A 12205-nucleotide genomic window follows, 5' to 3' on the forward strand; every position below is an offset into this window, starting at 1 on the left:
CACATAGTATCCCCAATTCAAATTACTCCACACAGCAGCACAATCTTACTCACATTACACCACATAGTAATGTCCCATATTCACATTACAATGCACAGGTCGGGCCGGCTCTGGTAGTAGTGCCGCTTATGCAATGCCCCCTGTAGTTGTGCCCATTATGCAGTTCCCCCTGTAGTAGTGCCCCTTATGCAATGCCCCCTGTAGTTGTGCCCCTGATGCAGTGCCCCCTGAATTAGAGCCCATTATGCAATGCCCCCTGTATTAGAGCCCATTATGCAATGCCCTCTGTTTTACAGCCCCTTATGCAATGCCCCTTATAATAGAGCCCCTTATGCAATTCCCCTGAAGTTGTGCCTATTATGCAATGCCCCCTGTATTAGAGCCCATTATGCAATGCCCGTGTATTAGAGCCCCTTATGCAGTACCCCCAGAAGTGCCCCTTTATGTAGTGCCCCAGTAATGCCCCTTATGTAGTGCCTCTTATGTGTGTTTTCATCAACATGTATATCTTACTAACTGCTTTGGGGCTCATTTATATTTGGATGCAAATCAATTTTATGGCACTCCTCTTGGGCAGCACAGACGGTGTAATGGTTAGCGTTACTGCCTCACAGCACTGAGGTCATGGGTTCAATTCCCACCATGGCCCTCCCTGTGTGGAGTTTGTATATTCTCCCTGTGCTTGCGTGGGTTTCCTCCCACACTCCAAAAATATACTGCTAGGTGAATTGGCTCCCAACACAAATTAACCCTAGTGTGTGTACGTGATAGGGAACATAGATTGTAAGCTCCACTGGGGCAGGGACTGATGTGAATGGCCAAATATTCTCTGTAAAGCGCTGCGGAATATGTGTGCGCTATATAAATAACTGATAATAATAATAATAATAGATGTACTGTAGCAATACACTCCACTTTACCGCCATGCTCATAGGTGGTGCTTTTATAATCTCCCTGAAATGCTTTTTCAAAAGTAGGCAAGTATGTCCTTATGCACAGAGGAGTGAGGCCTGTGCTACACTGGGAGTACTGGTGACCCCTCCCAGTGTAGCACAGGCCTCACTCCCCTGTGCAGTACTTATCTCTGTTCATGCTGGGCACTGCTGCACACCGTCAGGGCTCCCGCTTTCACTCCCGCGTAGACGCTGCCTGCAGTCTGCCGCTGACTGGATCTAACTACTGTGTTATCCTTCCAGTATAAGAGACAGCATGTGCTGTAGTCAGTGGCGTCTCTCAACCTGGTGACACCCGGGGCGAACCCAGCAGAGGAGATAGTAGTGCCGATTAAAAGGGGTGCGGCATCAGTGTTAGTCACACTGGGTGTCCGGAGATGCAGACTGCCCCCGGGGACCTTCCTGTGTAAAGTGCCAGCTCCCTTGCTGTGTCAGAAGCCGAGTGCTGTAAGTAATGCTACAGTGCAGCACCTGGCTCCTATCACTGTGGAGGAGCACCCGTCTTGTGACATCACTGGCTGTGGTGTCCCCCATCATGTGCACCCAAAACAATTCTCACAAAGACGTCACAACCCTCCGTCTGCCTCCGGAACTGACACTGTACGCATGCGCCATGTCACATTCTCAGTATGAGTCTTTTGACAATGTGAAAGACTGCTCAGATCTGTCCGGAGGGGGATTTATTCATTTATGTATTTCATATGCTGCTTTTTTATTTGCTCATGTGAGTTTCTATAATTAAATAGTTTTTTTTTCTTGATCTACATATTGGCAGTGTTGTACTATATGTTTTATTAATTTGTTTCCATATGCCTGGTGTTATCATCCAATAGCGAAAGAGCTGATGTGGAAACTTACAAGATACCTTGATGGGCTTTTCTTGTATTCATTTGAAATAAGGGTATACAGTATATAGCATCTGGCTTTTGGATACTCTATTTCCCCTCCCTCTGGAAGAAAGATAATTACACCCAATTCTTTTCATTACACAATAGGATGGACAGTTTTATGTTATAATACACTATGGCCGGGATTCAATTCAAAGCGATGCTGAATATCCCTGGGGAGGGAGCTCCCAGAGCTATTCAATTCAGTGTGCTGTTTGGTCCGACTAAAGGATTTCTCCTTGCACCCTCCTGAGGGTACGAGGAGAAAACCGACTAAAGTGCCCGCTGAGCAGCTGTTTACCAGCTTAGCGCGGCGCTAACAGCCTCGCATCCGCGCTGCTGTTTTCCTGCTTAGCGTGGCGCTAACAGCTGGCACTTTAGTCAGAGAATGCCGGTTCTCACGACTAAATACCCAGGTTAAGTCGAGAGAACCGGAATTCTCTGGCTAAACAGCTTCCTGACAAAGTTAAACATATCGCTGAATTGATTAGCTTCGGGAGCTCCCTCCAAGGGCTATTCAGCATCGCTTTGAATTGAATTGCTTTGAATTGAATCGCTGCCTATATATGATTTGTTTTTCTTCTTATACTGTATGTGTAATTGTATAATTTGTTACTGAATGATTTGTGAGAAGACTACCCATTCACCTAAAAAGTATCAAGTGTCACATGCACTGTTTCTTTTTTAATTATCCACTTTTTTTGTCTTTCTGGCCTGCTGCTGCCATTATCATCTAACATCCGATGTCCCAGATATGGTATAGGACTATAGGTACTTCTAGCTTCTCTTAGGGTTCCAGTTAGAGGGAGTCCACTGTGTGCATTTGTATATACAGGGGTTTAGAGAGCGCCGTGGGGCCCTGGTAAAGAGGCGGTGTGGCCTAATTGCGGGAGACGTGGCCACGCCCCCTTGAAAAACAAAACAAAAAACATACTTTTGCAGTGCTGCGTAGCGGCTCTGCACGCCGGGGACTTGGCGCTGTGAGCCCCTCAGCTCGGCGCAAGACCAGGGGGGGGTGCGATCAGTGTGATCGCTCCCCCTCTCATGCATAGGAGATTGCTGTGGGTGCTGCTTAGCAAGCAATCTCCCACACGCTGTGTGCTTTGTGCCTCGAGGGAGGGAGGAAGGGAGGCGGGAGCGGGGCCAGACCCAGGCCCCCGCCGGGCCCCTCTGGAAGCCCGGGTAAATTGTACCCGCTCCCCCCCTCTCGGCGCCCCCGTGTATATAAGCTTGACATCATCATCTAGAATACTGTATCTGATTTCTGTTGTGGCAGAATTTATCAGTAAGTTTGTACTGTATTTCAAACCAACGCATCTCCAAGGAGCAAACATAATGTGCATCTGCTGTACATGCCATTACTGTAAGCTGTTGCTGACTGTGACACGCCACCTCTGACTAGTTACCCCCCCACCCTGTTACTTACTACCCAAGAACTCCCACTGAAATTGCCTCTCCCTATGTCCAATTTGTGCCACAGTAACCATCGGGACACATGCACAGTGCGTCTCGGACGCATCAAAGACTGAAAACATTGACCGCTTGCATCTAACATCAACACTGCATCCACCGCTGAATCAGGGCCCATATTTGTAATGACCCACTCTTTTCCACTACAATTAAGCGAATAAGTAAAACCGTGACTACAATCTATGTGTTTTGGATGTAAAATAACAGTAGATGGGTCAAGATAGACTCTTGATCTTCATTATTTGCTTGATTTTTTAGATATTCCAGATCTAAAAGCTATCCGCAGACTTAGATTTATTTTAGAGCTGTAGCTCATTAACATTCCCACTTTAGTGCCTCATTTATCAGTGAGTGATAAAACTCTCTGCATATGATAAATGGTGCTCCAGCCAATCAGCTCCCAACTGTCATTTTTCAAACAGATGACAGTTAGGAGCTGATTGGCTGCAGCACCATTATTATACGCAACAAGTTTTATCACTTGTTGTGAATGATAAAACTCATTGATAAATGAGGCCCTGAATGTGAAATTATAGCACTTTACATAAAAACAGGCCTAGCACATCCAATTAATGTCATGAGTTGTATAAAGGATGAATGAGGGTGAATCTGATGTAAATGCACAATAATAGTAAGTAGTACTTTGAGATAACTTTTACAAGTCAGCAGAATGTCACAGTTGGGTAGAAATTATTATTATTATTATTATTATTATTATTATTAACCTTTATTTATATGGTGCCACAAGTGTTCCGCAGCGCCTTACATAGTACATAGAACTAATAAGTGAACAAGAAAGAAGTAACTTGCAGTACATTACAGTGCAGGACAAGGACACGATTTATATACATTGCTGCAATAGCGATTAAATCACTCACAATAAGCAGAAATGAATGGGCTCTCACCAGGGACTGTTTTACATTTTTACAATGACACTGAAGTACAGACAAAAGATCATTGCAAGATGTTCATGGCAAAGGACATAAAGAAGGTATGACTGCCTTAATATGGTGCTTTTGAATGCAGCCACAGTTGCATCTTTTGCAGCAGTAACATCTATCTGCGTCTTTATGCTAATGCCGCTATAAAGGTCTTACCTGGTGCACGTCTGTGTGTCCGAGTGTGCAAGGGCTGAGGCGCCCACTCGCAGAACCTATAGCTGCTGCATTATCGCCTGCTACGTCTTTAGACATCCCATCAGTCGCACCGTCAAAACTTGCACCAGCCCTATGGCAAGTGCAGTGTCTCTGTCTGAGTATGGCCTCCTATGTGAGTGATTTAGCACCTGTGCACGCAACCACTTTCAGCTACACGCCCATGAGACTCCCATTAGACGCAGCATCTCCGTGCCTCTTTATAGGCACCCCCCTGTTACCTCGAAGTCACAGACCAGGAACGTCCCTTACATTTCTACTACTGTGTGTCCAAAACTGTTCTGCAGCTCTGTACGTACAAAATTGGGACAAGTGCGCAATGCGACTAAGACGCATGAGCAGAAGAGAAAAATATCAGGTGTTTGTGTACTATGACAGCATAGTATTAGGCCCAGTGCCTGTTCTCCACAATATCATATAATGCTGGTCTTTGTACTGTAGTTAGATGAACAGAAAATTAATGAAAGCTGTCGCACATTATTTTCCAAAAAGTGTTATCCTGTCTACATGCTGAAAGAAGGAAAGAAGTTGAAAAAGAGCAAGGAGACAATAAAGCGCAAAGCAATAACAATCAATCTATCCTCAACCAAACCCACCACAAACTCAAACTACAGTATAATGTACTGCAAGCGTCCATCATCTGCATCCAGACAGGATCTGTAGGCGTAATGACTAAGGGGGTGATTCAGAGGTGAACGCAAAGTAGTAGCAGCTGTGATTTTTCTTGCAGCCGCTAGTGCGAAAATATGCTAATGCTGCTGTCTATTATGACTGCCACCGGCTGCAGCTCTAATCTGCCACGGAGCGCACAAATGCGTACAATCAAGCATACATCGGCCACACCATCAGACTTCTGAGCAACCCTATGGTTTCTCAAAATGTCTGTTCGAATTTGGCCGCTGGGGTCAGAGGAACTGACACCGGCACAACCTCAACACACCACACCACCAGTCACCCCCCATGACTATTGGAACGCATGTGCATAAGTAAAATGTTCTGGTCTGAATCAGGCCCTAAGCTAATAGCTACTACATTTGTAGACTGTTTTGGCCTCCACTGCACAGAACTGGGGTGCAGCACCAATATAATTGTGCAGAGGTATGAGAGAGTGGAACATGCACGGTAGTACCTCTCGTGGGGGGGGGGGGCAGGGAACTGAGCACCGGCCTTCATCAGACCCATGCATACTCAGACTATAGATGCCAATGATGTCTTAACTGTTGATGGCTTTCTGCCATTGGAGGACATCCATTGATGGTTGAGCCATTAATAAATTAGGTCTGTGCATATGCAAATGGTCAGTGTCACCCCAGCTGCTTCAAGAGGGTTTTCTGGGATGATCTCTAGTGCCCTGAGTTTGGCTGACCAGGAGCTTTCTGGTTCCTCATCTGTCTAGGGGCTTATTGATGCCTCCATGGGGAGCCCAGAAGGGGTTGGGTACTGATTATCCAGGCTTGGTAGAGGGGCCTGGAACAGCTGCTGAGGGGGTTAAGTGTCCTCCTTTCAGCTTACGGAACAGGGAAGTATTTTTCATTTTTTGTTTTCCGGATCGGGCATGGTCAGGCCTCACAGATTTCACCACGCCCCTTTCTTTCTTCAAAAATTTAGATTCAGTCTGCAGATTTTCCTAGGAGTGGCACTTTTGCGGTTGTACAGAAAGTATTTGTACATTTAAAAGGGTACAGTCATAAGTACAGTTTTGGGAGTATTTATGATTTCTAAGCATTTGATGCTAAAAAAAAATGTTATATGTTCTTGCGTGATCTGAGCAATGCTGTAGATCTCAATATAAGCAAATTAAGTCTAACTTATTAGTAATAAAGCTAGGGATAATGATCTATAAAAGAATCAGTAATAAGTTAGAGATAATGCTACAAATGTAAGTGCTAAACAGGTTTTGGCAATACTAGTAAAAACAAAATACATATTATGTCCCAATCAGATCTAGGTGTGGTTGTTTCAGAAATATGTTGTTTCAAATGTTACACACCTGTCATGTACATACTGTACTAAACAGACCAGTCAGATCAAATTAGTTGTGCCAAGACTTTATGGTCATTGTAAACAAGAATGGGTAATGTTGCTCATTATATACAGTATAAGGTTTAGTGATATTTGAGTAACACAATAAATGCACAGACATAACCATTAACTTACTACAGTAAGTAAAAACCTTCCAGTGCTGGTATGCTGAACTTCCATGCAGAGCCGAATTTAGACCTCATGGGGCCCTAGGCAAGATACCAGTTTGGGGCCCCCCTACCTCAAACAATCCATAGCACTTTATTTGCATTCCTGATTCATGCAAAGCATCCCTACCCTAATCCTGACCCTAACTCAACCTTAAGCTCAAACCTGACCCTAACCATAACCTCTAACCCTAATACCCTAACCGCTAAACCCTACACCATCCCTAATACCCTAATTCAAACACCTAATCTGACCCTAATACCCTAACCCAAACTGATACACCAACCCTAATACCTTACCCCTAATGCCATAACCCAAACTAAACCTAATACCCTAAGGTTTTACTCCTCATTATCCATTGAATACATCATATAAGCCTGAGAAGTGCTAAGGATTAGAAGGTAGCTGCGAGGTGCCATCTGCAGTGTCGGTTGTGGTGTGGCCATGCCCAGTATTGTTTGTGACTGTGCTCAGCTGAGTACAATGAGTCATCAGCATTACACCTCCCCCTTTTTTTTTAAAAGTACACTATAGGATTTATATATGTAATTGTAGGTGGGGAGTGGACAGGACTGCATTAGCGTATAGTATATTACAAGTACCTAACATGAAAATACCATCATCCTAGTTTGATGTACTAATAATACTAATAATATCATGATCATCATAACGTATATTACTATATGCTTGTAATATAAGGCAGTCCTGTCCACTTCCCAGACACCATCTACCATAAAAAATAAATCCTACATAATTCAATCTATATTAGAGTAGTTGAAAAGGGGCCGGTCTAGGGCCCTGCGAGTCAAAAGGGGCCCATCCACGGGCCCCTTATTACTCATGGGGCCCTAGGCGAGTGCCTAGGTTGCCTTGTGGGAAATCCGGGCCTGCTTCCATACACTGTAGACTGTACTTACACATATCATTCTAGAATTTAGGGGTGGATAATAAGCGGCCCCCAGCTGATCCCAGCATGTCCTGCCACCGTTTTTCTATTTGGCCTTGCTTAAACTGTTGCAATGCATGCTGGGGTCTGTAGTTCAACAACAGCTGGAGGGACGCTTATTGATCACCCCTGTTAGATCCTGCATTGAGTGACACTAACAGATTCCACTATGAGGAGAAACCATTGTTACCCAAATATGCAGTCCTCATTATTCAGTTAAACATGTCACACTTGCTTTAAAATCAGGGACTGGTTGGCTAATTTTATCAAGCACAAAGTATTTGCCCATGAGCAGCAGACTATCCTTGAAAGGTTGTTTTATATTTTGAAAATAATCGCTGGTTTATCTGCAAAAAGATTTTTTGCTGAAGAAAACATTTGTATTCAATGGAAAAAAGGCTAGTTTTCTATTTGCCCTATGCAATAATGAGGTTACCAGCCATGATAACCATATCGGGGGAACCTATTAATCACGTAGCAACTAGCAAGGTGGTACTCCCTGTTCTTGAAACACCATTTTCCCATGGCATTGTCAGAAAAGAATCATTATACAAATGATTTACATTTAGGCACTTTCTAGCTGTAATTTAGGTATTTTTTTATCAATATAGAGAATATTTGAAAATAAGTGATACTTCTAATAGTCAATGGGTAATGTCAGTGCTTTAAATAAAATAGATGCAGTATTTTGTACTATCATGAGAGCCTATGGTTAATAGCATGAAGCAATGGTTATTGCTAATTTCATTTTTCTACATAGATCATTACAGTATATACTATATATATATATCAGTCTGTTCATAGCTTTACAGTCAGTTTGCACATATCAAATGGCTTACTTCAATACAAGGTACTAGAACAGGTATGGTGAATAAAGCTAGACAGGAAGCTGTCCAATTAATTTTAGGCATAAATACAGTAACAATTCCATAGTATTTGAATTACCATTTATTAATTATATTATGAGGCTGAATTATGGAAATATTAGAAGTACACATTAAATAAATGTAAACAGAATTCGTGACTGAGACACAAGTGCCACAGTAATGGTTATCTTAGTTATGTCAGGAATTAAATGCTTACATTGCTAACATGTGATATTTTTCTGGTAATTAATTATTACCGATATTAATCTGAACTAGAATTGCAAGATGTCATATTGTGAAACAGTGGCAGGTCTGGTATTTTTTAATAATGTGTAATTAACAATCCAGCTATATCATTATCAAAGTAAAATATCAGACATGCAGATTAGTCATGCTTAAATTATGTTAATGCATTGCAATCTCTGTCACATGTATCATGTACCTTAGAGAAATAACTATTAAAGATATTCCTATAGATATCCACTGATGGGCATTTGCAGTTGTCACACCAGGGATTTCTCTCTAGTAACCCCACTGGTTGTTGCTACTGACAATTACTCAGACTAAAGAAAAGCGAGCAGTAAGAATATTTCTATATAGAAGCGCCAGAATCTAAATTTGAAGTAATATGTGTTAAAATAAAATATGCAATTAATTCTTATTAGAGTCCCCTTAAAATTATGTTGCAAAATATTTTAAATTAGATAGTTGTTCTCAGTGGCATCAGAAGGATGGTGTGCGTGGTGCGGGCCGCACCCGGGTCTCACCCACCGAGGGGTGACACTACAGTGCTGACTCCTCAGTGACAGGAGCCGGGTGCTGCACCATAGCATTACATGCAGACTCGGCTCCTGACATAGTGAGGGAGAACGGCACTGAACACAGACTGGTCCCCGGGGGCAGTCCGCATCTCCGGGACCCCTGGAGTGACTAAAACGGGGTTCAGGCCACGAGGCCACGCCTCCTACCCGCGAGGTCATGCATCCTTTTGCACTACAATCCTACCTGTACCGGGTGTCACCATGGTGAGAGATGCCACTGGTTGTTCTGTTTATTAATTGGAAGAAATTGTACCTGTATTTGTACTCACCAAATTCATATATTTTTTCTTGTAATTTACAGTATATATAATTTCTATTACTCCAAGTTGTGTATGTATTCCATTTTATTTAAAAAATGTATTCACTGGCTATCAATATTTGCACTTCCATTTAATTACATTTACATAAAATATAGGGTGAAATATAAGGTTATGTGCCCGGAGCTATTCAATTGACTGCATCATGCCCAGCACTTAACCAGGGTGATGCACCTTATTACGACTAAGGGGGTGATTCAGCTTGGGATGGAATTGCAAAGCTGCACATAAGCAGCTTTGCAATTCCATCCTTGTAAATTTTTAAATGCAGCAGGAGGTGTATGAGACCCCTGCTGCATTTGCGATCCCAGCACTGCGACCAAGGTTATAGGATGGGATCACCATCGCAATCCTCGGTCTCGATTTAGATGTCACCGGGCAGCCAGCCAGGTGAGTAAGCCTCAGCTTACTCAGGCTGGCCAAATTGCGAAGCCAGGAGACTGCGTCTGCGAACGCTGCCCCTGGCCTTAACACTCCTGGAAAATTGGGCGGACACGCCGGCCATCCTCGCCCTCGCACTGCCCTTTAAATGCCTCTGTCAATCAGGCAGAGGCATAGAAGGGGCAGCGTGCGATCATGCAGGACTCATTCCTGATACATGCAGTAACACCACGACTAGCCCATTAGTTAATGTGGAATTCTGCTTGCACCTTAGGAGCAGCAGCTGATTGGGCCATCGGGAACATGGGACAGGTCCCGTTGGTCCAGCCCCGTGCTCCATTCAGTGACCTGTCGCAATCCTTGGCTCTTTGCCAACATCGCATCACAGACATAGTGACAATAGTCATCATGAGCTAAGGGGCGCATTAATAATGGTAGTACAGGTTGAGTCTCCCATATCCAAATATTCCGAAATACGGAATTTTTTTTGGCTTGACTGAGATAATGAAACCTTTGATTTGTGATGGTTCAGTGTATACAAACTTTGTCTAAGGCATAAATTATTAAAAATATTGTATAAAATTACCTTCAGGCTCTGTGTATAAGGTGTATATGAATATGAAACATTACTGAATTTTATTTATGTACACTAACTCTGTTTGAGCCACAAAAATATTGAAAATATTGTATAAAATTACCTGCAGACTGTATGTATAAGGTGTATATAATACATAAATGCATTCTGTGTGTATATTTGTGTCCCATTCCCAAGATATCTCATTATGATGTGCAAATATTCCAAAATACGGAGTATTCCGTTATCCAAAATACCCCTTCTGCCAAGCATTTTGGATATCAGAGACTCAACCTGTAGTAATAATAATGCAATTTGATATAAGTGCATTTGTTTAGTCTAAATACATACTTAAATAATATTTAAGACCTCTCCATACTATGATGTGGTACATTTATTCGCACAGTTTAAACAAAGTCAGTATTCTCCTTGTCAATTATTATTCTATTATAACCTCCTTTTTGAGTCATCTTGTTGGAAAAAAATATACAAAGAAATCGTTTCTGGACTTAGGACCTGATTCAGACCTGCTTGCTAAGCTGTGGCTGCTCGCACTGACCGATAGTCGCCTGTCTGCGCATGTGTAAAATTTGCAATGAACGTGCGCAAGCCAGTCTCTGCGATGGGGATTCGGGCGCTTGTAGCACACAGACAGGCCGCTACTTTGAGTGTCAGATTTTGCTGTTTCTGGCTGGTAACTGGGGAAGGTGCTTGTGAATGGGGGAGCGCAGGCGTGTCTGGCCGTCATAACGGAGTTTTGTGGGTGTGCATAATTAGCAAGGATGCGTCACCGTACACGTCACTTGGTTGTATGTTATACTGAACTGCTCGCAGTGCTTGCGGGATGGTAGAGTCTAATACAAGCGCTGCGATCGCTTCCGATGGTCCACGAAGTACCAATGTTAACACACACTTCCTGGAGATGATGTGTGCTACTGGGCGTCTCAAGACACGCTAATGGGCGCCTACATACATACACAAAGTGCTCGCTCGCCAAGACATAGTGGGCGTGCTTATGCCTTACCGTGCGATCGCCTGCCATGTCGTCACTTAGCTGAATTTGCATATGCTGGGGGCAAGTGATCGCATCTAGCGAGCGGCTCTGAATCAGGTCCTTAATCCATACATGCCTACTCTCCCAATTTGGTCGGGAGCCTCCCGAAAATCGGGTGCCACTCCTGGGCCCCCGGAAAAGTAGGCAAGCCTCCTGGCCCCTCCAGTTTCCCCCCACAATGCAGCCCCTAACACCCGCAGTGGGGGGGCTGATGACGCGATTCTCAATGAGTCGCATCATCATAACATCACCAGAAATCTCGGCATTGTGTAGCGGAAGCGGGGCAAAAATGATGTTAGTGCGTGACTCCGCCCCTAGCCCCACTCCAAAATGGCATGTAATGTCCCCGGCCACGCCCCTCTATGCCAGCCCTGCCACCCTGTTAAGCCAACATGGCTGCTCCCTCCCGGAATAGGTAGCCAGGATACCTGCAATCCCATATTACCTCACTATGCAAAGGTTTTAACTAGGTAATTTCCATGCCAGAATATTCTGTTGATTTTTCATGTAGCCAGGATATCGGCAAATATGATTTAATCACTCTCTATTTATGCTGCAATGGGGACCCTGCCATAGTGACCATCCCTTCAGC

The sequence above is a fragment of the Taudactylus pleione genome, unplaced genomic scaffold (genome assembly GCF_031769625.1).
Source record: "Taudactylus pleione unplaced genomic scaffold, aTauple2 ptg000290l, whole genome shotgun sequence".
NCBI lineage: Eukaryota > Metazoa > Chordata > Amphibia > Anura > Myobatrachidae > Taudactylus > Taudactylus pleione.